Here is a 27,350-nt window from a genome sequence, read left to right on the forward strand (position 1 = left end):
TGATGAGGGAGGCCACCAAGACACCTACGACCACTCTGAAGGAGTTCAAAGCTTCAGTGACTCAGATGGGAGAGACTGGCAACAGCAACTGTTGCCCGGGTTCTTCACCAGTCGAAGCTGTATGGGAGAGTGGCAAAGAGAAAGCCACTGTAGAAAGAATTCACCCAAAGGCATGTGGGAGACTCCAAGGTCAATTGGAAGAAGGTTCTTTGGTCTGATGAGACAAAAATTGAGCTTTTTGGCCATCAGACTAGACGCTATGTTTGGTGAACACCAAACACTGCACATCACCACAAACACACCATCTCCACCGTGAAGCATGGTGGTGGCAGCATCATGCTCTGGGGATGCTTCTCAGCAGCAGGCCCTGGAAGGCTTGTAAAGGTAGAGGGGAACATGAATGCAGAAAAATATCCCCAAATCCTGGAGGATGATCTGACTCAGTCTGCAAGAGAACTACGACTTGGGAGAAGATTCATTCTCCAGCAAGACAACGACCCCAAGCATACAGCAAAAGCTCCACAGAATGGTTCAAAGACCACAAGGTGAATGTTCTGGAGTGGCCAAGTCAAAGCCCAGACCTCAATCCAATCCAGAATTTGTGGCTGGACTTGAAAAGAGCAGTTCACGCCCGATCCCTGAGCAACCTGACAGAGCTTGAGCTGTTTTGAAGAAGAATAGAGAAACATCTTAGTGTCCAGATGTGCCAGCCTGAGTGAGACACATCCACACACACTCAGTGCTGTGATTGCAGCCAAAGGTGCATTTACTAAATACTGACCTGAAGGGGGTGAATACTTATGCAATCATTTACTTTACCGTATATATTTTAATTAATTGACATTATTTTGTAAAAATCTGTTTTCACTTTGATATTAAAGGTTTTTTTTGCAAATTCTTGTCAAAAAAGCCAAATTATATTAACCATGACTTCATGTATAAAAGCAACAAAAGGATGAAACATCCAAGGGGGGTGAATACTTATGCAAGGCACTGTATTTATCAAAAATGTATATTCTGCCAGAAAGACGCAGCAGACATGCTGTGTTGGCGCTGTTTGCGGTGCTGAACGAGACAAAAAGGCTCAGCAGAGAATCAGTATTGAGGGAAGGAGAAGCGGACCCCTTTGCTTTCAGTGCCATGGACAGCAGCAGCACCAGTAGTCTCCGCCGGAAAAACACAAAGTGACACATTCGACTATTTCAACATGTGACCTTGGGAGCCACGAGGGGAGAAATACTGTTAGCATGCATAAATGATTCTATATTGACGTATACTGAATGAATGACGTGATTTTGATGTTACTCCTAAAATCAAAATAAGTGATTGTTCCTCATGATTACATTACTATTAACCATGTACAGTATATATATATATATACTGTATATATAGGACCTCCACAGATGGCTGACACTTAAAAACTTGATTAACCTAATTAATATTTTTATGATTCATATTTCAAATATTACTACATATCGATACTGACACCTGTGGGGAAAATGGATGCCTGCTCTGGGTGGATTCAATGCTTGAAGGAGGTCACTGTGGGTGTACATAAACATCGAACAAAAAGTTCGGAAATTAGTGTTTGGTAGATTATTTATCTGTTATAACAATGCTTCTTGGCAATACATCTTATACCGTTGGAAAGCCTGTTTATTTACCTTTCAAACGGTGCCCCATTTGTAAGGAACATGCATTCTGGGATGAGCAGCACAGCTGAGAACGCTATGCTGATTGCTGCACCGATAGAGCAACACCTTTTGGTGGAGGCAGTGTGATGGTGTGGGGCGGCATCTCCATCACTGGAAAAACGAGGCTTGTCTTCATTGGAGGCAATCTCAATGCAGAGAGATATCGAGATGAGATTCTGCAACAAATGGTAATCCCATTTCTCCACAGTCTGGCACCGAACTCCATCCTCCAAGATGACAACGCTCGCCCCCACAGAGCGGTTTATCAGAGACTACCTCCAGAATGTGGGATGGAATGGATGGAATGGCCTGCCAGCAGTCCTGACCTCAACCCAAGTGAACACTTGTGGGATCAGCTTGGGCGTGCTGTTCGTGCTAGAGTGACCAACACAACCACGTTGGCTGACTTGCGACAAATCCTGCTTGAGGAGTGGAATGCCATCCCACAGCAGTGTGTGAGTAGGCTGGTGACCAGCATGAGGAGGAGGTGCCAGGCTGTTGTGGCTGTGTATGGTTATTCCACACGCTACTGAGGCTCCTGTTTGTTAAATTAATACATTGTAAAATTGCCAATATGTCTTGTTTCTTCCTTGTTACTGATAGACTTCAATCATCCAATCCACCAAACAACACCAAACAAGAGTCGATAGCAACAGCAGAATAAGCTGTTTGGCATTGGCAGAGAAGATTTGGCAAATGTTTCATGGGCGCAACCCACATACTCAGCTGTGCTGCTCATCCCAGAAATGCATGTTCCTTACAAATGGGGCACCGTTTGAAAGGTAAATAAACAGGCTTTACAACGGTATAACATTTATTGCCAAGAAGCATTGTTACACCAGAGAAATAATCTACCAAACACTAATTTCCAAACTTTTTGTTCGATGTTTAGTTGTATATTGTATTGTAACTTCTTTTTCCCTCCCAATCAAAATCATAATAAAGACTATTTATCAAATCTCCATCCATCCATCCATTTTCCACCGCTTATCCGGGGTCGGGTCGCGGTGGCAGCAGGCCGACCCAGACCGATCCACCTGTCGATCTCCCGCTCCATCTTACCCTCACTCGTGAACAAGACCCCGAGATACTTAAACTCCTTTGCTTGAGGTAGGCACTCCGTCCCCACCTGGAGGGAGCAATCCACCAGTTTCCAGCAGAGAACCATGGCCTCAGATTTGGAGGTGCTAACTCTCATCCCCGCCGCTTCACACTCGGCTGCAAACCGCCCCAGTGAATGCTGGAGGTCATGATCCGAGGAGGCTAACAGGACCACATCATCTGCAAATAGCAGAGAGGCGATCCCGAGACCCCCGAAACTGACGTTCTCCACCCCCAGGCTGCGCCTAGATATCCTGTCCATGAAAATCACGAACAGGACCGGTGACAAAGGGCAGCCCTGGCGGAGGCCAACACCCACCGGGAACGTGTCTGACTTATTGCCGAGAATGCGGACACAGCTCCTACTGCAGTCGTACAGAGACCGGATCGCCCGTTGTAACGGGTCCGGCACAGAAGTCCAATAACGAAACACCATTCGGGTTCAGATCGGGCAAGCCGTTCCTCCCAATCACCCCCCGCCAGGTTTCTCCGTCATTGCCCACGTGAGCGTTGAAGTCCCCCAGGAGAACTATGGAGTCGGTACCCCTCCCACCGACTCCAAGAAGGCCGGATACTCCGAACTGCTGTTTGGTGCATAAGCACAAACCACAGTCAGAGCCTTGCTCCCCGCAACCCGTAGGCACATGGAGGCGACCCTCTCGCTCTCCGGGGAGAACTCCAACACAGCGGCGCTCAGCCGGGGGCTCGTGAGTATCCCCACTCCCGCCCGGCGCCTCTCACCCTGGGCAACTCAGGAAAAGGACAAAGTCCAACCCCTCTCCAGGAGCTTGGTTCCAGAGCCAACACTGTGTGTGGAGGTGAGTCCAACTATTTCTAGCTGGTATCGCTCCACCTCCTGCACCAGCTCCGGCTCTTTTCCCGCTAGCGAGGTGACGTTCCCTAGAGCTAGTCTATGCTCCCGCCCGACCCGCCGCCCGGTCTGCATAGCACCCGACCCCGATGCTTGTCCCTGCGGGTGGTGGGTCCACAGGGTGGCTGCTCCATGGTGTTTATTCGGGCTGAGCCCGACCGGGCCCCATGGGCAAAGGCCCGGCCACCAGACGCTCGCCTACGAGCTCCCCTCCTGGGTCTGGCTCCGGGAGGGTACCCCGGTTTCCTTGGTCTGGGCGAGGTGGCTATAGTCCGTGGGCTAACTATCATAGGGGTCGTTTTGAACCGCTCTTTGTCTGGGCTCTCCCCTGAAACCTGTTTGCCTTGGGAGACCCTACCAGGGGCTAATTTATCAAATCTCTCACAACTTAAAAATACTCTCTTCAATGTAAACGATTGGTTCAGAGTAGGTGGCTGCAGTACAGTTTAGAGTGACCGTGCAAAACATTATAGGTCATAATAAATAATAACTTAGCTGACCCCTATGTCTACTTCATAGTACCATAGTTTCAACTTATTATTTGAATTTGATTTGAACATTTGATGGTATCTTTCAGTTCAAGCTGTGGTCAACAGCAATTGGCTGTTCCCATAAAGGTCAGTGCAGCACAGGTCAAAGTTTGACTAAATCGTTTTGATACATGATGACGCAGACATGCTGGGCTTGGTTTCAATTCCAGCAAAGGGAGATACAAAAGTTTACTGTATGAAATATTTGTGTGTTACAATAAGTTGGGATATGACAAATAATTTGCATTGAAATGAAACCACATCATATTACTATGGCTCTATTGTGTAGCCTTTAATGGGCTACTACCCCATGAATACCATACATTTAACTAAATAAACCAATGATAAAGGTGAAGTGGGAAATGGGATTTGCTGCTTGCACTGCTTGACTGCCTGTAACAGAAATGTCTAACTGTCAAGGTCCTATCTTTGATTTGTATGTCAAGATGAAGGGTTGTTACTGAAGTTGTTAATCACAACTGTAGCCCTGTCTTGCACCTATCTTCACCTTCCTAAAAAAGCAAAGCAAGTAAGTTAAATTATCCTTTAATCTTCAAGTAGGTGAGGTCAAGTGTTTTATTATTTATATATTAACTAGTTCAGGTGATAGCATAAATCATTTTTAACTACAACAGATTGTTCTTTTGATTTCCATCACTAGGCAATGTCTTTCTCTCACTTAATGTTCCACCAGCCACCACTGCACAAGACGCTCCTGAACGATTCCAAGCTGAGGGGCTAAAGTAATGTCCAACATGTTGCCATCTGAGGACATAGACTTTGTGGTCCTGTCCTGAACAGTGGAGTTGCGCCTGAAGCACCGGTCAAGAGGACATATTGAAGTTCATTCATCGGCTACCCAGTCCCCTCTGGTTGACTGGTGAACCCTGTCTTTTACTTCCGTCCCCCTGACCCCCAGTCTCGGGACGTCCGTCCCTCTGACCCCAGTCTCTAGAGTTCAGTCCCCCCGAGCCCCTGTGTCCCCAGGCCAGAGCAACTCCGGCCGTCCCCCCGAGCTCCTGTGCCCGGAGCAACTCCGGCAGTCCAGCCGTCCCCCGGAGCCCCTCCGCCTGGTTGGATCCAGACGTCCCTCCTCCAGACCCCCTCCGACCCTTTCCTTTTTTGTCTTGCTTCACATTGGACGTCTGGAATCCGTCCCTTGAGGGGGGTACTGTCATGATTAGGCTTTGCCTTCTGTGTTCTGTGTCTGTGTGTGTCTGTGTGTAGCTCCACACCCTCCTCACTCTACCTGTCATCCACTCCCTCATCATCAGCACAACTCCCCTCACCTGTTCACTCACCTGCCTCTGATCAAGCCACTATATAGACCCCTGCTTTCTCCTCTTACACTTCTTTTTTACTGAAAATGAATGAGGGTCGGCCTTGGCTATTTGTTCTCGTAAGCAGTCACGCGCTCGCACACATGAACACTTGTACTCTCCTTCACACACACGCCACTCATGAGCGCGCACACCCACATACACCTATGCAAAAAAACTCACAGAGATGGACCATCCATTAGCACATGTAAACACATACACCCTAGCCCTATGCACACTCAGTTAATTAAGTTAAGATGCTGACTAAGGAGCTACAGAGCTCTTTGCAGTATGAGAATGATAGAGGACGGGACACATGCAGACGAAGCACACACATACAAAGCACACTCATAGCCAGTACAAGGCAAAGTCAACCTGGAAAGACCTGTTTGTTTTGACATTGCACCAAAGAGACAAGCCGTCCACACGTCTAACTTGTGTGATACCTACGCACTAAGGCACCCTTTTTGCATCCCTATGAATCACACCAGGCTTTCAACAAGCTCCAATGTGAACCCATCCGCGTCATTATTAGAAGGTCAGAGTAACTGACGCAGTATAAAGAGTGAGAAAGTCCTCAGAGGTTGGGTGGGAGTTAGAGTTTGGATGGGTCAAACAAACACCGACTTTCACCCAAGAGACTGTTGCCCATTCCCTGTGTGACATCAAGTCTTTATTTACTTATCTTACCTTAGTTTTGTTATGTAATTTCCATGATTTACTAACGGTAGTTACACAACAAGCGCACCTATTTCACATAAACATACATATCTTAATCAAAACCACGATCATTTCCTCACCCTAACCAAGTGCTTTTGCTGCCAAAAAAAATCTAACATGACCTCGTAAGCATTTTCCGACCTGATGCCCTAATTGTCAGGACAATGACACACACACATGTCATAACCGACATCATGATAGTGAAGTGGAGGTTGTGAAAACTTATAATAATAATAATAAATCAATTTTCTATAGCGCTTTTCAAAATACCCAAAGACGCTTTACAAGGCAGAGACAAACAGAACAAACAAACAAAAAAAAAAAAAGAATAACTGTAGAAGCTGTGCTGAATGGGTCATGTAATGGAGGGTAGGGTGCCGGGGTTAGCAGGTGAAGGCGAGTTTAAAGAGGTGTGTTTTGAGGGCTTGTTTGAATGATGATAGGGAGGGAGCCTTGCGGATGTGGATGGGGAGGGCGTTCCAGAGGGTAGGGCAGCAGCTGAGAAGGCCCTGTCACCCCAGGTCCGGCGCTTGGTCCTGATGGTCTTCAGAGTGTTTGCACCGGCGGACCTGAGGCAACGGGTTGGGGCGTGGAAGGGGAGGAGGTCTGAAAGGTAGGGAGGGGCCAGGTTGTTTAGGGCTTTGTAGGTGGTGAGTAGTATTTTGAAGTCTATTCTGTATTTGACCGGGAGCCAGTGGAGGTTGTGAAGGACCGGGGTGATGTGTTCATAGCAGCTGGTGGAAGTGAGCAGTCGAACGGCAGAGTTCTAAACATATTGGAGTTTATTGAGGATTTTGTTGGGAGAACCATAGAGGATGCTGTTGCAGTAGTCAAGTCTGGAGGTTATTAGGGCATGGATGAGAATTTCGGTGGTGGCAGAGGACAGGGAGGGTCGGAGGCGTGCAATGTTCCTGAGGTGAAAGAAGGCAGTTTTGGTGATGTGGTTGGCGTGGGGTAGAAAAGAGAGGGTGGGGTCGAGGATGATACCGAGGTTGCGGACCTGGGTGGAGGGGGTGACGATGGAGCCATCAATGTTGAGGGAGAAGGGCTGGGCTGAGCGGGTGAGGGAGTTAGGGCCGATGATGAGTATTTCAGATTTGTTGCAGTTGAGTTTAAGAAAGTTCTGTTGCATCCATGATTTTATATCAGTGAGACAGGTGGTGAGAGTGGAGTGGGTGACGGAGGTGATGGTCTTGGTGGAGAAGTAGAGTTGGGTGTCGTCAGCATAGCAGTGGACGTTGAGACCATGATGACGGATGATTTGTCCAAGGGGAAGGATGTAAATGATGAAGAGGAGGGGACCAAGCACGGAACCTTGGGGGACACCGTGGGTGACTGGGGAGGTGGAGGATTTACAGTTGTTTATTGCAATGAATTGATGTCGGTCTGAGAGATATGAGGTGAACCAGGAGAGGGCAGTGCCAGTTACTGATTATAATGTGTATTTTTTTACAATCTACTTGTTTATATTTACGTAAGGACTATCTTGCTGAACTTCGATGTTGGCACTTGTTTAGTGTTATTCTTTTTCTTGTAGCTGCCTGCTGGTGAGGATTATTATATTTCCAATATTACAGTATGTAACTTTCATTCACGTGTATGTAGAAAATGTATCTTATAGATGAATTTCAGTTTTGCTTCAGTTTTGTGGCACTAAAAATCGTTGAGCTCGCTTGGTATTGTATGGGTGCGATATATAAAAGAAATGTAACTCATACTCTATGATGCTATTGCATAATTTATATTAGACTTATAATTCAATCCTTTTTGTGGTTTGAGGAGATTGACAATTTATTACAAACTGACGATGTGTTTGTGTATCTTTCATCCAGTAAATGTGCTGTGAGCTCAAGCCGATTGGGTCCACTACTGACCAAATGGAGAAGGAGGGTTACATTAGCAATATAACATTATAAGACATTTGACTGAATGATTGAACTAAATATTTTGTAGAGATTTTTTCTTCCCAATACCAATTGTGGTATCTGATGAGGGTTTGCATAAAAAGTATTTTTGCATGGAGAATAACATGCTGTACAATGGCTCAACCATACAATGGAAAGGGCAGAAAGAGAGAAAGACCCCTCTGAGCAAAAGTTGGATAAGAATAGAAGAAATAGTTGGTAAAAGAAAGGGAAGCTTAGCATCAAAATGTGTGCAGATTTAAATAAGAACAAGTTCCTTTTTTCAGTGTCAAGTGTACAATACTGCCTATAACACACTGGAACAGGTGTGTTGCTTTAGCACAGCTCTTCTTAAAACATCACAATAGAAATAGAGGGTTAGTGTAGGTTTAGCACCATTGGAATAGGTGGGTATATAGTGGGTACTGCATAAAAACACATTAGAATTCCCTCTCTAATATCTATTTTATTTCTTGCTATGAAACCATCTCATTCATACAACTGGATTTATTAAAGCCTCTTAAAAAACAAATTTCTACAAGATTACATTTGAACACATCATGATAACAGAATTAATCTCTGCTGAAAACTCAATCTTTAATTTTTGGAGTTTGAGCATCATAATGTAACTGAATGCAACCTCTAGCTGTTAGCACTGTTATTAGCAGGACTGTGTTAGGGAGAGAGCCTTTGCTGTCGGCAGATGAGCAGGTCACTTCAAATACAATGATCAGCAGGCATGGGAATTAATTACAATTAGTGCTGGGCAAGTTAACGCGTTAATTTCGCGTTAACACATTCATTCATTAACGCCGACAATTATTTTATCGCGCGTTAACGCATTTTTAAAATTTATTATAATTTTTTATTTTATTTTTTTAATTGAAAGACAAGAGACAATACATATACATACTGGACATCGCTGCGGTAAAGTCAGCAGACACTCAGATCTCCGTGGTCAACTCAGCAGACACTTACATGTTAGTGCACCTATATGCTGAAATTCACAGTAAACGTATTTAAACGGCACAGATCGGGAGCGAGCGAAGGACTTTGAAAGTTAGCGGAAAGATTAACGTGAGACAACATCCGGTTTCTTCAGATGAACATCCGGTTTTCAGAATAAGATGCCAACAAAGTATGAATTATATTCACATTAAGTATAAAACATGCTACCTGCATCTCGTGAACCAAATGTTATTGCCCTTTTGTTCATATAGCAGTACTTTTAAAATAAAAGTGCGCAATACACTACTTTTGAATTCATTATTGAACTTTGCCATAACAATGCGATTAATCGCAAAAAATCCATGCGATTAATCGCGATTAAATATTTTAATCGTTGCCCAGCACTAATTACAATATAATAGGCCCACGTGTCAGCTGGAGTTAGTTGTTCCAAATGTTGCCATACTGTTAGCTAAAACATATTTAATTAAAATCAAAGGGTATTTGGGGGAAAAGATGGTTACAAATATTCTCCCCTGGCATGTAACACTGTGGGGCAAAAAACTATTTTAAATGTAAAAATAGGTTGCATTTGGTCTGAATGATACACTATTGTCTCTGTTAGTGGGAAATTGTTTCCCATTTAAGTTTAGGGTGCCTTTGTTGTCACGGTCAAAAAAGAACTACTTGTTTGAGTTTAGGGAATGATTGTGGTAATGGTTAAAATAAACCACTTCGATTTTTGGTAGGAAGCTCAAAAGAAATAGCTTTCTGTCGCGTCAATGTCAGCCGCTTTGTCAACCCATCCACTCTGCGGACTATGCGCTCTATAACAACGTCACGCTCTGCCTTTGCTCTTGACAGAGGACGGTCACCAGAGGTCCTTGTCAGAAAAACAGGGTTTGATTAGGCCAGCATGCCATTGGCACCGATGACCCTTTTGACAATTTAAAATGTACCATTACGACAACCTCTCTGTACACAATTCATAAAATCAAGGGGTATGCTACTCTTCTTTAATTATTCTTAATAATTTGTCCCTTCGTATAATTTTGCAAGTTATGTTTCTTTGTGTCAGTTTATAAATATAAAAAATATAAGTAATTCAAGTAAATACAAGTCTCGTTAACAGCAAATAAAGTCCGCTGCATGGATGAGTTCAGCGCGCACGATCACACAGCTAATTGTTTCTGTGTAGTAATCTGAATTACAACTGCATTTACATTGAGAGATAGCTGTTGTGGTGTTTAATTGTTTGGTGGCCTATACTAAATGTTTTGCTTTTCAGGATGTACTTTGGAGGGTTCAAGATATGAGTAATGTGTTTATGTGTTTATTGTGCTCTATACTTGAGTCCTGTGTGCGGTTGACTAACTTAAAAATATTGACTCACAAACCTGACGAAAGTATTAACCTAACTGGCACCCCAATCAACCAGTCTCACCATTACAACTGTATATCATCAATTTCGCAAACCGTTTCAGCTTCAATCACTGCTCCATCTGAGCCGGCTTGAGTCGGTGGACATGGAAAGTGGGGTGGATGCGCATAGACTGGGGAAGGTGGGCTGTTGCTGGATTGATGACCTTTGGGAACGGGAAACGGACCCACAAACCGGATAGCCAACTTTCTGGATTCCAACTTTCAGAAAGAGATGCGGTGCAGGACTGTCTCCAATTCCTGACTCATGTGTTCGGTCTGGCCATTGGACTGAAGGTGGAAGCCCAAGGACAGGCTGATTTTAGACACATTCCAGAAACGAGAGGGGAACTTGGGCCCCAGGTCAGAGATGATGTCTCTTGGGGCGTCCCAAGAGACATCATCTCTGACCTGCAAGCAAAACGATTCAACATGATGTCACCTGTTTCTTTGGCTAATCTTCCCCTGCCTTGAGGGTAATTTAGGTCGGGGAATGAAGTGAGCAGATTCTGAAAAGCATCCGACAACTGTGAAGATGACTGTGTTACCGAGAAAGGCCAATGAGATGTGGGACCAGGGGCCAGTTCCTGATATGGCTTAAGGTGAGTGCTTCTGGGAGAAAAAAAAGGCGGTCTTTGGTCATCAACAGATCTCTGAGAGAGGACTGCCCCAGCTCCAGAATTAACAGTGTCCACTCCCACAACAAACTGCCGCTAAGGGTCAGGAAAGATGAGAATGGAAGCAGAATTGTTTCACCAATCGCCTGGTCCACTGCTGAAGACCTCATGAAGGGGCGTTTGTGTAGATGCGGGCGGACCTGTAGTTCCTCATGAATAATGGTGTAAATTACCGAATCCAAGGAAATAAGTCCAAGAATCTGATTCATTTGAGAACAACAAAGAAACAAGAGCTCTGATGTTTATTGGTTGCCAAAGGGGGGCATGGCACACATTTAGGAACCACTGCTTTAATATACAATGTAGTATGGTAATGTAGTCATAGTCTATTATAGTGTATGTTGAATTGTGTATATGGTGTTGTATAGTATAGTGTATATAGCATAGTAACGTGCAAACTAGATGAACATTGTAACCTTGTACAACCTGCTTTGCTGATGCTGTACTCAATGATAGTCAGGCAAATAAAGCAGAATGAGGGGGAGAAAAAGAGAGAGAGAGTGTGTGTGTGGGGGGGGGGGGGGGGGGGGGGGGGGTAGATAGATGGGAGAAAGAGACAGTGATAAATTGGTTGGGGTGCTGACTTAGCGAAATTAAAACAGGAATTGTGTGTGTGTTCTGGGCAGAAAATGGGAAAAGTGCAGAAAGCAAGAAGCCTGAGACATTTACAGCAAAGGAGAAAGAGACAGAGAGAGAGCTGTTCATATAATTACAGAGAGAGCATAGATCGAGTTCAAGTTCAAGTTATGAATTCTCATATGCAATAACAATTACAGAGAACCAGTTGTTGGCAATGGAAATTTTAAAAGTCAGGGTCCCTTCGACAACACTCTTTAAATCTAAAAAGAAAATCATGCAAGTAAAGATTGAGAATCTAATACCTACGTAATCTACATAAAGTAGTGCAAAGTTAAAGTGACAGTGTCAAAGTAATGAGCTCAAGAGTTCTAGAGGCATGTGGCCTGCGGGATGAAGCTGTCCCTGAGCCTGGTGGTGCGGGACCAGATGCTGCGGTACCGTCTGCCTGACGGCAGCAGGCAGGACAGTTTGTGGCTGGGGTGGTTGGGTTCTTTTATTAGCCTTTTTCCTGCACCGCTGGGTGTAGAAGTCCCCCCATGGATGGCAGCTTTGTCCTGGTGATGTGCTGAGCAGTTTTCACCGCCCTCTGTCCAGCCTTTGGGCTGTATTCACACCAAATCAGGCGTTGCATCCGATTGGCGCAAAGGTTGCCTAATGGCCCATCAACAAGAAGCGGCTATCTGATGATCAAAGCCATTTGTTCCCACATGGAAGGGTTGTACAGCTCTGGATTGCCAGTTCCATCTTTGGCCAACGCAGTGTGACAAAAGGGGTTGCGTTCCTCCAAAAGTTGATTTTATTTCAACTCTTTGCCTCGAGCCACTGCCCTGTTTTCCCGGCACTCCTGCAGTCCCCATTGCCACAGTTTCGGCGCAATACCCACATTTAAATGAGTCGGAGGAATGCTGTTCGTGAATGGGTATAAATGTTGGTTAGTCCTGATGGGCAGGTGGCACTGTTCTGCTACGACTCAATGTCGACTCTGTGTCTTGTATTGGGCTTTGCAGTCAGCTAAACTCTTCGTCATACTTTTCCTCCAAGGAACAGACCAGCGTGTTGTATATGGACAGGATTTAAAATGAAGAAGTGTGAAACTACAAAACAGGTAAAAAACATACAATCACATATTAGTTTTGATCAACTTAAATAAGGTGTATAATAATAATGGAAACATACATTGCTGTGCCATCTACGTATATTCAGCAGTTACATGTTGCACATGTCATCAAACTATTTCTAATAATAAACTAACAAAATAAACCCTCAGAAATACCTAAAGCTATAAAAGTAAATTATACTCACTGGCATTGCCACTCAGAGGGCCAGAAAATGCAGGATGGATAAAGATTCTATTGCACAATCACTCCAGTACAACAGAGCCATGTTGTGACAAAACCAGGAAATGGAATACGTTACTTCCTGTCACATGTGCCACACATATAATACACTGGCGAATAAACGTAACACTTTAAGTTAACACCAGGTGGCAGTAATTCCCACAAATAAAATACAAGTCATTACACTCCCCGCCTGGCATCAATGGTGATGCCAACCAATCATCTAGTCTTCTGGGGACAGAAGGAGTATACACTCTGTGATAGGTCTGAAGAAGGTTTTGATTACTTTGTTTCTGACTACTTTGATCTCTACTTTTCGGACAAGTCCGTCTTCACTTGGTAGAGCCTTCACAATAATGCCCATCGGCCATTCATTCCTTTTTGCTAGATTGTTCTTCATCAGAACAACATCTCCCTCCTTGAGGTTTGGCCGGTTGTGAAACCATTTCTGGCGGCTTTGAAGTGTGTTCAGGTACTCTTTCCGCCATCGAGCCCAAAAGATCTCAGCCAAGACCTGAACTCTCTTCCACTGGTGTTGGAACATATCACTCTTGGTGAAATCTCCAGGAGGAACTTCAGGGACCCCTTTTTTCTGAGTGAGAAGAGTAGAAGGGGTCAAAATAAAAGGTGCTTCTGGGTCGCAAGAGACAGGCACGAGTGGTCTTGCATTTAGGATAGCTGAAACCTCTGCCATCAGAGTTGTAAGGACTTCGTGGGTCAACTTTGGATTTCCAGCTTGCAGGAGCATGGAATCTAGGATACGTCGAGCTATCCCAATCATTCTCTCCCACACCCCACCCATGTGGGATGAATGGGGTGGATTGAAAACCCACTGACATCGCTGGCTGAGCAGGTAGTCCTCAACACTAGCCTCTCCTGGGTGCGGATGGTCCAACTTCAGCTCCTTGGATGCGCCGACAAAATTTGTTCCACAGTCTGACTTCAGTTGTTTTGCAGGTCCTCTAATAGCAAAGAATCTGCGGAGGGCGTTGATGAAACTGGAGGAATTCATACTCTCTATCACCTCAATGTGGACTGCTCTCGTTGACAGGCAAGTGAACAGAACAGCCCATCTCTTACTGTAGGCTTGTCCACCTCTGGTGCAACGTGCAGCTACCTCCCAGGGACCAAAAACATCCAGCCCAACATATGAGAATGGGGGATCCATCTGCAAGCGCTGTGAGGGTAGGTCTGCCATCTTTTGCTGCTCCATCCGACCCCGTAATTTCCTGCACAATACACATTTGTGTATTACGCTACTGATACTTCTCTTGCCTCCTACAATCCATAAGCCACTTGATCTCACTGCTCCCTCAGTTATGTGCCTTCCTTGATGCTTCACTGATGCGTGGTGGTGACGAATGAGCAACAAGGCCACATGATGTTTGCCCGGAATGAGCAGTGGATTTGCCTCGTGACTCTGCAGCTTAGCCTTTGCGAGGCGTCCTCCCACTCGAAGCAAGCCATCAGAATCTATGATTGGATTCAGTTTTCGAAGAGAACTGTTGGATGGTAAGTCTTGTTTTGCATGCAGACACTTGATTTCCTTTGCATACTCCTCATGTTGTACATATCTGATGACAGCATGCTCCGCTTTGATTAGACCCTCCTCTGTGAGCGCCTTCTTACATAAGTGCCATCCAGTGCAACTGCTGTCATCCCTAGACTTTGCATAGCCGTGAGCAATGTGACGAAGGTGAGCTACCACTTTCACGAGAGAATCCCATTTGGAAAAGTGCTGAAAGCGTTGTGTTCCTAAAGTTCTTTTTGACACTGTGGTAGTGAGCGTGGTCACTTTAGGGCGTATTTCAACATCCGACTCTGGGTTGATGAGCTTGAATTGGGCCCTTTCTTCATCTGTAATGTTCTCATTTTTCAGCAGGAATGCTGGACCAGACAGCCAATTAGTTTTAAGTAGGTTACATGCAGCCACTGATCGCGAGCCATGGTCAGCTGGATTGTGCTCAGTGGGAACATGGTTCCACTGCTCTGGCTGAGAAGACTGTTTTATTCTTTGCACACGATTGTTGACGTATACATAGAATTGTCTGTTTTTATTATGAATGTATCCGAGCACAACCTTGCTGTCAGTGTAGAAGGTAACTCTGTCGATATGCATGTCAAGTTCTCGCACAATGATCTCAGACATCTCCACAGCAAGTACTGCAGCACAGAGTTCGAGCCGGGGAACAGTAGGCTCTAGTGCAGGAGCTAGCTTGGCCTTACCTAAAACAAAACCAACATCACTACGACCAGTCTCGTGGGTGACCTTCAGGTAAGCTACAGCAGCTATAGCTTTTACAGAAGCATCTGAGAACACACAGAGCTCGCTGTACTTGGCTTGTGAAATGGAGAATGATACATATGTGCGAGGCACAAACTGCTCTTTAAGATCTTGCCAACTTCTCCATTCATTGTACATGTTCTGAGGCAAGGGGCTGTCCCACTCAAGGGCACTGCTGCTGAGTTCCCTGAGAAGAAGTCTTCCCTTTATTGTCACAGGGGCCAGGAAACCTAACGGGTCAAACAGGCTATTGATTGCTGAAAGCACTCCACGACGTGTAAAAGGCTTCTGATTCTGTGGAACTTGGAATGTGAAGGTGTCAGAACTGACATTCCAGCTGACTCCCAAGCTACGCTGGACTGGAATCTCATCTTCCGACAGATCCAAGTCTTTAATGTCCTTAGCCCGGTCTTCAACGGGGAAAGCATTCATCACCTCCAGTCTGTTGGATGCGATTTTGTGAAGACGAATGTTGGATTGAGCAAGCATTTTTTGAGCTCTTTGCAAAACATCAACAGCTTCCGTTTCAGTTGGAAAATACTTCAGAGCATCGTCGACATAGAAGTCCCTTTCAATGAACTGCACTGCATCACTACCATACTTCCCTTCTGTTTCCCTTGCTGCCTTTCTCAGTCCGAAGGTTGCTACAGCTGGAGAAGGTCGGTTACCAAAGACATGAACTCTCATGCGGTAGTCCACCACATCCTTGCTGAGGTCGTTGTCTTTGTACCAGAGAAATCGCAACACGTCTCTGTCTTCCTCTTTGACGACAAAACAGTAAAACATTTGTTGTATGTCTGCTGTGATGGCCACTGGTTCCTTTCTGAAACGGAGGAGGACCCCTAAGAGGCTGTTATTAAGGTCCGGTCCTGCAAGTAACACATCGTTCAGCGACACTCCTTCGAACTGAGCACTTGAGTCAAATACCACACGTATCTGTTCAGGTTTCTGTGGGTGGTAGACTCCGAACATCGGAAGGTACCATCTTTCTTTTCCTTCTTCGATCGGTGGAGCCAGCTCTGCCTGGTTATTATGCAACATCTTCTGCATAAACTCAAGAAATTGAGCTCTCATGTCTCCTTTCTTATCCAGCATGCGCCGAAGAGACAGAAGTCGTTTGTGGGCGTAGTCTCTGTTGTTTGGAAGAAGACGCCTGGGTACGCAAAACGGCAATGGGGCAACCCAGCTATTTGCGTGGTCTTTGATGAAGCCTTCCTCCATCTTCTGCAAGAACATCACGTCTTCAACTGATGGTGCTAACTGGTTGTCCTTGTCAGTCTGGCAAAAGACAGTTTCTCCTAGTTTTTCCAAAATTGACTCTGTAGCAAGAGCTGAGACATTCAGCTGTGAGGGAATAGCTCTTGGAATGTTATTGAAGCCGAGTTTCTCCTTCACACTGATGTGACTAAAACATGGGGGACAGAGGCTGGGGCGTCCACTGTTTAAGATGTGTGTTTTCATGACACTAACTTCTGTTGGCTTGTGACTGTTGCCAAGACACACGTCACCTACAATGACCCAGCCCAGGTCCAGTTTCTGTGCATATGGGTCATTGTGTTTTCCATTTAACTGCTTCCTCACCTTGTGAACTCTCAGTAGGTCACGGCCGATGAGCAGAAGGATTTCTGCATCTGGATCCAAAGGTGGGATGTGTTCAACTATAGGCCTCAGATGTTGGTGATGCCAAGCCGCTTCAGGAGTAGGTATTTCCTCTCGGTTGTTGGGAATAGCACTGCACTCGGTGAGGGTGGGAAGAGAGAGAATAATTGTCTTATCAATGGCTTCCACAGTGAAGCCGTGTGCTCTTCTGCCAGATGTTTCCACAACCCCAGCACAGGTCTTCAGAGTGTATGGTTCAGGTGTGTTATTGACATTGAACATGTCGAAAAACCACAGACTTCCGTGCACATGGTTGTCACATCTGGCTTGTCTTTGTCTTCCTCCTCCCCGCCATACTGTCTAGGGGCGCCGAAGGTGCTGACTGACTGTATTGGTGGACCTGGATGAAGAGCGGATAAGTGCCTGTCACTCCCGCATTCAAGGCACTTGATGGCGACCTCACAGTTTTTCGCCTGGTGATTAGAAGATGCAAGACAGCGGTAGCAGATGTAATTTTCCTTAATAAACTTCTTTCTATCCTCCAGAAGCATGTTTCTGAAACCCTTGCATTTTTTCAGTGGATGCGGCTTGTGATGCATGGGGCACATCTTGTTCAAATCCTCCGCTGACTTTTCTGTCTTTGATTTTGCCTCTGCAGAGACATCGGTCTTGTGTACAGTGACTGATTGCTTTGTATTGGAAAAGCGTGAGAGACCTTCTTTCTTTGGGATGGAGTAGTGAGAAGCAGTAATGAAGCTTGGATCATTCCTTGCTTTGGCTTCCTTCCTTACAAACTCAGAAAAGAACCAGAATGGTGGAAATGTCACTTTATGTTGTTCTTTAAATTTTGACCCAACCATTGTCCACTTGTCTTGCAGGGGAAAGGGAAGCTTTTCCACAATTGGACCTATTCCTCTGGAAGTATCTAGGTAACTTAAACCTGGTAAGTACCCATCAAACTTTGCAGTCTCCACTTCAAGCAGTAAATCTCCCAGTTCACGGAGCTTGAGGTAGTCTTTGCTGCTTAGTTTTGGGAAATTCTCTAGTTTCGTGAACAGCGACCTCTCTATCGCCTCGGGAGAACCATAGCATTCTTCTAGTCTGGACCAGATCATTTTTAACCCAACAGATGGCTGACGACTGTTGACTCCCTTAATTCTCCGAGCATACTCCACCGACTCTGGGCCCAGCCACTTAATAAGCAGACTCACTTCTTCACCGGCTGTGAGACCCAGTTCTGCTATGACGTTCTGAAAGGTGGACTTCCAGCTGAGATAGTTTTCAGGTTTGTCATCGAACTTAGTAAGTACTTCTGTTACCAATTGGCTCTTTGCCAGAAACCTTGCGAGCTCGATGGTTGCGATGTTATTGGCAGTAAGTTGTGGGTTGTTTATCTGTTTAGGGTGTGGACCATAAGATGAATAACCGTGTTGCTGTTTACTTGTGTCTTCACTCTTAAATCTTGTTTCAACATCCCCTGCTGGTGAGAAGCCAAACTGCCCCTCTAATCCACTAGGGTGAGTTGATGTGAACTGCCTCGTAGGCTTCCAATGCTGGTGTGAAGCTGTGACATCATCATGCAGCACATGCATATCTGTCCTTTTATCAGCAGGCTCCATGTTGGAGTGAAGAGTTACATATTCACTAACCTTCTGCATTGAGTTTGTTTCCATAGGTAAAAGATCGAAACCTTCACTTTTTTCTCCCGTGTCAAACCTAGCAGCAGCAGATTCCATTACCTCTGCTTTTGCATTAGCAGCTTCAGCTTCCCTCTGTAGTTGAAGTGCATCAAGAGTTGCTTCTAGGCGAGCCTTTTCTAATTTAATTTCAATTTCTTTGTGCGCAAATGACGCTCTTGTTTTCGCAGCTTGTGCTTCTGCTCTTGCCTGGGCTGCTGCCATACTAGCCCTGGTTGATGACCTCACTGATGATCTAGTACTCAGCTTTCCTGAAGATCTTGAAGAATTTGTAGAGTGAGCAGCGAGTGACCTGGTCTCCTCTCTGTCTTTTTCTGTAATCTCTGTGCTCTCCATGTTTTCCGTGATGTCGGGTAAACTGACGTGAGGGAAGATGGAGTACCTTACTTTACTTTAAGTTGTTGCTATCCGTTGTTGACTTCTGCTGCCTCGCAGAGTGCTGCCATTTCACTGTTCTGCTCCGACTCAATGTCGACTCTGTGTCTTGTATTGGGCTTTGCAGTCAGCTAAACTCTTCGTCATACTTTTCCTCCAAGGAACAGACCAGCGTGTTGTATATGGACAGGATTTAAAATGAAGAAGTGTGAAACTACAAAACAGGTAAAAAACATACAATCACATATTAGTTTTGATCAACTTAAATAAGGTGTATAATAATAATGGAAACATAAATTGCTGTGCCATCTACGTATATTCAGCAGTTACATGTTGCACATGTCATCAAACTATTTCTAATAATAAACTAACAAAATAAACCCTCAGAAATACCTAAAGCTATAAAAGTAAATTATACTCACTGGCATTGTCACTCAGAGGGCCAGAAAATGCAGGATGGATAAAGATTCTATTGCACAATCACTCCAGTACAACAGAGCCATGTTGTGACAAAACCAGGAAATGGAATACGTTACTTCCTGTCACATGTGCCACACATATAATACACTGGCGAATAAACGTAACACTTTAAGTTAACACCAGGTGGCAGTAATTCCCACAAATAAAATACAAGTCATTACAGGCACCTTGCATGATAGCCCCTACCATCAGTGTATGAATGGGTGTGAATGGATGAATGACATGCAGTGTTAAAGTGTTTGACTGGTCGGAAGACTATAAAAGCGCTATACAAGTAAGTCCATTTACCATCCCTATGAGTCCAGATCAGCTGTATACATGGGGCTGTAGTAACAGAGATATTTGGCATTTACATAATTGGGAGAGGTGACTTTTTTTTGTCTTTCTAAATCTAAAACAGTGTAAAAGTGTAACAAATGGATTAAACAGGGTGTTTATCTGCTCTAAAATTAACATGTCCATCCACCAAGCTTATAGTTTATGTGTAAAAATGTAAGCTAAGCAGCCAAATAGGGTTGCATTTTAGTCTTTTAGCATGATATCATGCAGCCTTCAAGTGCTTATTTGTGACCCATTTGACAAAATTCTCTTTTTAAACGAGTCATCCAGACAGTGTTTTTCAATCAACACGTGAAGCTAATGTTAGTGCTGAGTGAGTGAGGAGAGAAAAGCTGTGTTGCCATTTACATACATTTATGCTCATTTTGAAGTATCACATTAGGAAAGCTGTATGAAAACTTTAATTAAACTTCCTCAGTTGCGCTTTTTGCATTCACCTGAGGTGAAGAGTTGATGTGCTAAATGGGATATGGAAACGCCTTTGCCGAATAAGTTCTGACGTAGCATCATCTACCTCACATGACTGAACAGATGTGTCAGCTGTGGCGTCTTCCTTGATATATACTGTATTTATATTGTCTTAGTCTCCGGACAGCATTAAAACGAGGCCATTATTAGATGAAATGAATGGACAATTAAAACTTGAATTGAAACAAATTCCTGAAGACCTCTCTCCATTTTCCTCTTGGTTGGACGGCCAAGGCCAATTGGTCTGTTCCGTTCGCATCCTCTACTTCAGGGGTTCTTAACCTTTTTGACCTCGGGCCCAACTTTTCAAGTACAAAGTGTCCTGGGGCCCATTCAAATATTAACACTATTAGTTTAACTAATTCATCTCACTCTTGGTTTGATTTGTATTCAATAACTATATTGTTACCTGTTCAACTCCACCCCTATTTTGGAGCAAAACCGCCTAAAATCACATACCCAAATTAAAATGGCTGTAGCTTCTGAACCACTCTGACTATATGCATCACAAGTGTCAGAAAACCTGTAGGTCATACAGAAACAGAGCAGTGGGCCTTTGGAGTCAGTAAAAATTGAAGATTTTTGTCCGCATAAAATAAAAAAGTATCTTTCAGTATAAATAACTGCCTGTATATAACGGCTGTATCTGTACAGGTAAAGGACAGTATAGGGCTGTAACTACACTATCAGTGAACAACTGCCTCAAATTTGAAGAAGATTGGACAAAGTATGACCATTCTACAGTGTTTCTTCCATGAAGAGATCCAGGCGGAGCTCTAAAAGGATATTTGGAGACCCAAATGGACACATGGTAACCAAATGATATTCTGACACACTAAAGGTGTTTCTCCCTTTATATTTTGATATTATATTATTTTCCTATTATTTTTAGCCTTTGCAAATTGCAAAAACTATGTATATATGGTCGAAGACGTGGTGTGTGAGTAGCAGACTTGCTGTGCGTAATGGCTGCGACCGAGCGCACGATCGAGTATGCGGGTAGCTCAGTTACGCAAGGTTATACGTTGGTTGACGGCTTATAGAAGAGGAAGATAAGGTTTGTACTATAAGTATTAGCATTTTCTGAAGCCACTAGCTCCATGGTAACATCCGCTAGCACATTGTCGGGTCTGTAATGTGTCTTTTTCAGTCGAAATGCTGCAAGATCCGACTTGCAGCGGTTATGGCGACTTTGGACAGTGTGTGTTTGGGCTCCTTTTGTGAAAAATCCATAAGAAATGAAAGAAAATCGATGATTTCTTTGCAAGGATGAGGATTCTGGGCATACTGAGATACCAAACACGGCCATGTTTTGTGACGTAGTTTGCGCAAGCAAGCCGTAGGAACGGAAGGGGAGGGGATCGAGGACGCCGGTGTCCTCGCGGAGCTGAACAGGCAAAACCCTTGTCAAATAAATGAGATGATACAATATGATGATCACAAAGACATGTATTTATCATGTGTATGTAAACCTGCATACCCAACAAGAAGCCCAACAGGCTTTCCCACGAGCGTTGGATGTTTTGTCGCTTGGTGTCGCTTTATTTTTGAAGGCTTCAGTGCTGCGTTTGATAGCATTAGCCCACATTCCACACACTGAGCCCTCGGCTCTGCCTCGTTGCCTCCGTTCACAAAGCCGTACTTAAGAAAGTCAGGATTGTACTTGCGCACACATTTAGAGTTTTTGGGGGGTATGACACCACTGTTGTCTTCATTTTTTCTTTTTAAAAACTTATCCATAACTTTCGGTACAGGCTAGCGGCTAGCTGAGTGTCGTCTTCTGCTTATTGGAGCTTGTTAAACAACTGACTGACGCATTACCGCCACCAGGTGGTGGGAAGCTATATTGTAACTGAGCGTCTCATGGATAACAGTAATATCTCTGGTGTCTTCAATTGATAACCTATGCGGTCCCGCGGCCCTCGCGGCCCACAGGTGCAAAACTGAAAGTTTTTTGCGGCCCTCTAGGTGGTCTTAACCATGGGGGCCCAATCTTGGGCCGCGGCCCCATGGTTAAGAATCACTGCGTCTACTTCTTCTTCTACTCTGTTTAACATGTTGGGAGCGCGTGGTTTGCTTGTTAGCAAATATCAAAGATTATTATTATTATCAACAAAACATATTAATATTGTAAGACTGAAATCCGGTGTTGATCAAGTATGACCACTAGTTGGCACTGTTTACGGGGTTTGATGTGATGGGGAGGAGGTGACGGGAGGAGAAGGAGAGTAGCGAGAGACGGTGATCTGACTTGGTGCGGTTCCGTGGAAGCTTGACTAAAGTTATGAGAAAAACCCAAAACGTGTTGGACTGATTAATTCCTTTATCATCCACGACGCTTACACTGGTGGCAGCGGTGGGATGTGTCCTCTCGTGGAATATCGTCCATTGGGATTCTGCTCAACTTTGTGAGTAGCTGAAGCTAAAGGCTAACGGCAGCCACGCTACCCGCTAGCTTAGTTTAGCCAGCTAGCCATTACCACCTCCTTTGATTCCCCCCCCCCCCCCCGCATGTTAGCTTCAAGTGAGTTTAGAAACCGTGTTGCGGTCATCTAATTCCGTCTGAAAGCTAAAGAAAAGAAGAGAGAAAATGTCTGATGATGAATCATTCCCCGCGGGTGAGCCGCGAGCCAGCACGAGCACAAGTGGAGCTCCAACGCAAGTTTTGCCGCCGACCAGCAGAGCATCGGGAGCGCCACGGGGCATTCCTTTACCTCCACCATTTCACAACGATGGCCGTGAGTCTTTTCAACTGTGGGCTCGCCGCTATGAGGTAATTCAAGAGGCCCGTTACAAGGACAGTGGTGTGGATTTGAGTACAGTGTTGGCAGCTGAGCTACCTACTAGACTACCGCCAGAACTGTTTATTGTTTGGGATAATCTGCCTCGGGAAACTCAGAGCTCCTATGCTGAAACAAAGAGCCACTTGCAGACAGCTTTTGGCCAAAAAGACATAATTGCATCATTTCAAACATTCCCTAACGCCCGTCAAAGACTGCCTAATGAAGCAATGGAAGTTTATGCTGCCGATGTATGCAGGCTTGTCAAAGAAGCGTTTCCAGATTTTGAGCATAAAGCTTCAGAGTATATGAAAATGTCTCGCTTCATTGGTGGTCTGGATCAAGAGCTTCAAGTCAAGTGTCATGAAAGAGGAGTGAAAAGTTTCACCGAAGCTTTTGAAGTTGCCTCCCAAGCTGAGCGTGCTCGCCAAGCAGCTAGATTGATACAGGCTCCACTATTTCATTTATAAGTGAGCAGACCAAGATGTCAATACCTTCTCTTGCAAAAAGACCCATAAAAAAGAAGTTCATCATGTCACAAGCTGTGACTGGCCAAAGCTTGGATACATTGGGTATGGTAGATGTCACCTTTAAGCTAGGGTCTCAAACGCTACAACATGAAGTACAAGTCATCAGAAATGTTAATGAAGGCTTCATATTAGGCTGCGACTTTCTCACTCCTCACAGTGTTATTTTAGACATGGGGAGGGGGCTGTGCTATCTAGGTGATGAGGTTCTGCCGCTACTTCGGAAAAGTGATCTGGCACCTGCTAGTTGTACAGCACAAATAATGGAGAACACTACTGTCCCCCCACGCTGTGAAATGATTTGCAAAGTTGCCCTTATTCCCCCTGTAATCTATGCAGGCCCCCTGGGCAGTTACAGTGGCTGTCTTGAACCCCGGCAACCAGAACTGGATGGTATTGCAGTCGCCCGCACACTGTCTACTGCTGAGAATGGCTGTACTGTTGCACGCATCATCAACCCCACACACACCCCCATGGTGCTGCATTCAGGTATGCAGTTAGGACAGTTTACTCCAGTGTCCAACACTGACATAAGTGAGGATTCAGCCCCTGTATGTAATGTGTCCACCTGCCCAGTACAACCACCCAGTCTGTCAACTACTGTTACACAGCCAACCAAACTACTGTTTGATGTCAAGTGTGGAAATCTGACAAATGCAGAAAGGTCCGACTTACACAACTTGCTCTCCTCTTACCATGATGTCTTCAGTAAAACCAGCACAGACTTTGGTAATACCGACATGGTCAAACACAAAATCCACACAAAAGATGCACTCCCAGTTAGGAAGCGTGCATATCGTACTTCCCCAAAAATGCAAACATTGATTCAATCACATGTAGAGGAGATGTTGGACAAAGGAATAGTGGAAGTGAGTCACAGCCCCTGGGCAGCACCTGTGGTAATGGACAGAAAAAAAGATGGATCATGGCGTTTTTGTGTTGACTACAGAGGGTTGAATGCAGTCACAGTAAAAGATGCACATCCTTTGCCCAGAACAGACGACACCTTGGATGCACTCAGAGGTTCATCGGTGTTCAGCACGATGGATCTCTCTTCAGGTTATTGGCAAGTACAGCTCGAGGAACAGGACAAAGCAAAGACGGCTTTCACCACAAGCAGAGGACTTTACCAGTTTTGTATGATGCCCATGGGCTTGGTAAATGCACCCCCCACTTTCCAACATCTAATGCAGCTGGTGTTACAAGGTCTCTCATGGAAAATATGCCTAGTATACCTCGATGACATTATTGTATACAGCCCCAGTTTTTCTGTCCATCTTCAGCATTTGAGAGAGGTGTTGGATCGCCTCAGAGCCGCTAACCTTAAACTCAAACCCTCAAAATGCAGTTTTGCACAACAGAAAGTGACATTCTTGGGACACGTCATCTCACCTGCAGGACTAAAACCTGACCCGAGAAACACGAACAAAGTGAGAGACTGGCCTGCACCTAAAAACCCGACTGAGGTCAGAGCATTTCTTGGGTTATGCTCATATTACCGGCGTTTCATTTATGAGTTTGCAAAAATGTCAGAGCCCCTGCATGCTCTCACTCAAAAAGGAAAGACATTTCTATGGACTGATGTTGAACAGAGCGCATTTGACAGCCTCCGCCATGCTCTGTGTGACACTCACATCCTCTCCTATCCAGATTTCTCACATGAGTTTCTGCTCTTCACAGATGCGTCCAGCACAGCCATTGGATGTGTTCTGTCTTAGGTGAATGCGGAAAACGTGGAAAATGTCATTGCTTATGGCAGTCGCATTTTGACAAAAACAGAGAAACATTGGTCTACATATGACAGGGAACTGTGGGCTATCATATGGTCCATCCGGCACTATCGCCAGTATTTGACAGGCCACCCCTTTCGCATCATCACAGACCACAAACCCCTTCTCTCCTTGAGGAAGATGGCTCTGGATTGTGATCCTACAGGTCGCAGGGCCAGGTGGGCTCTGGAAATTGACCCCTATGACTGGACAATTGAATACAGACAGGGGACTAAACACGCCAATGCTGACTCTATGTCCCGTCGTCCTCTGACAGCTGAAGAAACCACCCCTATGGTTGCAGCAAATCAGGTGAGATGTGTTTCCATTCACACTCAAACAGACACAGCAGAGTCACTCTCATGCGCTCCAACCACTGAACTGGCATCCTGCTCAGAGTCTGCTCCCACTGCCTCACCTGCTGCGGACATAGTATCGCAGGTGCAGTCTGCATCACCTGATACTGCAGCGGTAACTATGGATAATTCACTCCTGAATATGAACAGACAGTACCTCATCCAAGCTCAAGCAGCTGATCCTGTGTTGCAAATAATCATCAACTGGGTGTTAACTGACAGTAGGCCACCATTTTCAAACATTAAAGCAGCCTCACCTGAAATGAGACAGTACTGGAGAGACTTTCCTAAACTCCGCCTTGTTGATGGTCTCTTATGTCGCAAGGTCAGACCTCCACCAGGTGACCCTGTTTTACAGACTGTGGTACCCAGTAGTTTACAGAAGGAGGTATTTCAAACATTACATGGACATTCACTCTCTGGCCATTTCAGTGCGCAGAAGACACTGCAAGGGGCACAAGTCAGATGCTATTGGCCTCACATAAGCCGTGACATAACTCAATGGTGTCTTGAATGCACAGCCTGTGAAGCACGGCGACCACAAACACCACACCAACAGGCACCTATGCAAAACATAATCACATCTAGGCCTTTTGAGAAGATTGCAGCAGACCTGACAGAGTTGCCACTTACTCGCCGTGGTAATCGTTATGTACTTGTTGTAATGGACTATTTTACTAAGTACCTCAACTTGTATGCACTTCCTGACCAACGAGCAACCACTGTGGCTAAATGTTTGTTTGAAGATTACATCAGTCACCACGGTGTCCCTCAAAGTTTGCACACTGACCAAGGCCGTCAGTTTGACTCAGATCTTGTCAAAGACCTGTGTTCCCGCCTGGGAATACACAAAACATGGACATCCCCTTACCATGCTATGTCAGATGGCATGGTGGAACGGGCAAACAGGACCATCAAGGACCAGTTGGCAAAATACCTATACACCAGAGGAGGTGAATGGGACGACCACCTGCGACAAGTTGAGTTGCATACAACACCACTGTTCACTCGTCCACCAAACACACGCCTTTCTCCCTGGCCCATGGTAGAGAAGCCCCTCTGCCTGCTGATCTCCTTCTCGGAGACTCCCCCGGAGTTTCAAATGCCACTCCAGGTACTCCAAGTGAATATGCCAATTCTGTATTAAAGAGACTGTGCGCGGCTTTTCACTCTGTTGCACAAAACATTGAGGCAGCAGGTGCTCAACAAAAGCACTACTATGATCGTCGGATGAAACACACAGCCTATGAGTCAGGTTGGTGTGGGTTGACTTGCCAGCCCTTGCTTAGACAAAAGCTGTCACCAAAGTGGTCGGGCCCTTTCAAAGTGCTACGAATGTTAGGCTCAGGCGGTGGTGACATTGGAGTGGACTATCAACTGTTGGACCAGCGAGACCCGAGAGCTAAGCCTAAGGTCATTCACTACAACCGCATGAAACCTTATCGCTCTGCCTGGTCAGCTGAAAGAAATCCACCCTCACCTTCAGGAGGGGCTGCAGCAGCAAACAGCTCAGGTCCTTCATTGCTTACTGCACTCTCCGGCTCCAGACCTTATGTTTACTGGAGTCCAGCCACACA

At 45.1% G+C, this 27,350-nt stretch overlaps 1 long non-coding RNA gene across 1 annotated transcript in view; it reads left to right on the top strand.

The window, feature by feature from the left end:
- The first annotated feature begins 8,824 nt into the window (after positions 1-8,824).
- LOC142938635 (uncharacterized) overlaps positions 8,825-27,350 on the top strand; it is a 366,584-nt gene continuing 348,058 nt past the window's right edge. The window contains exon 1 of the long non-coding RNA XR_012949675.1: positions 8,825-9,119. This is a non-coding gene — a long non-coding RNA (uncharacterized LOC142938635). The remainder of the gene's footprint in view (positions 9,120-27,350) is intronic.

The sequence above is a fragment of the Anarhichas minor genome, unplaced genomic scaffold (assembly GCF_050575085.1).
Source record: "Anarhichas minor isolate MPS153535 unplaced genomic scaffold, ASM5057508v1 ptg000007l, whole genome shotgun sequence".
Lineage (NCBI taxonomy): Eukaryota > Metazoa > Chordata > Actinopteri > Perciformes > Anarhichadidae > Anarhichas > Anarhichas minor.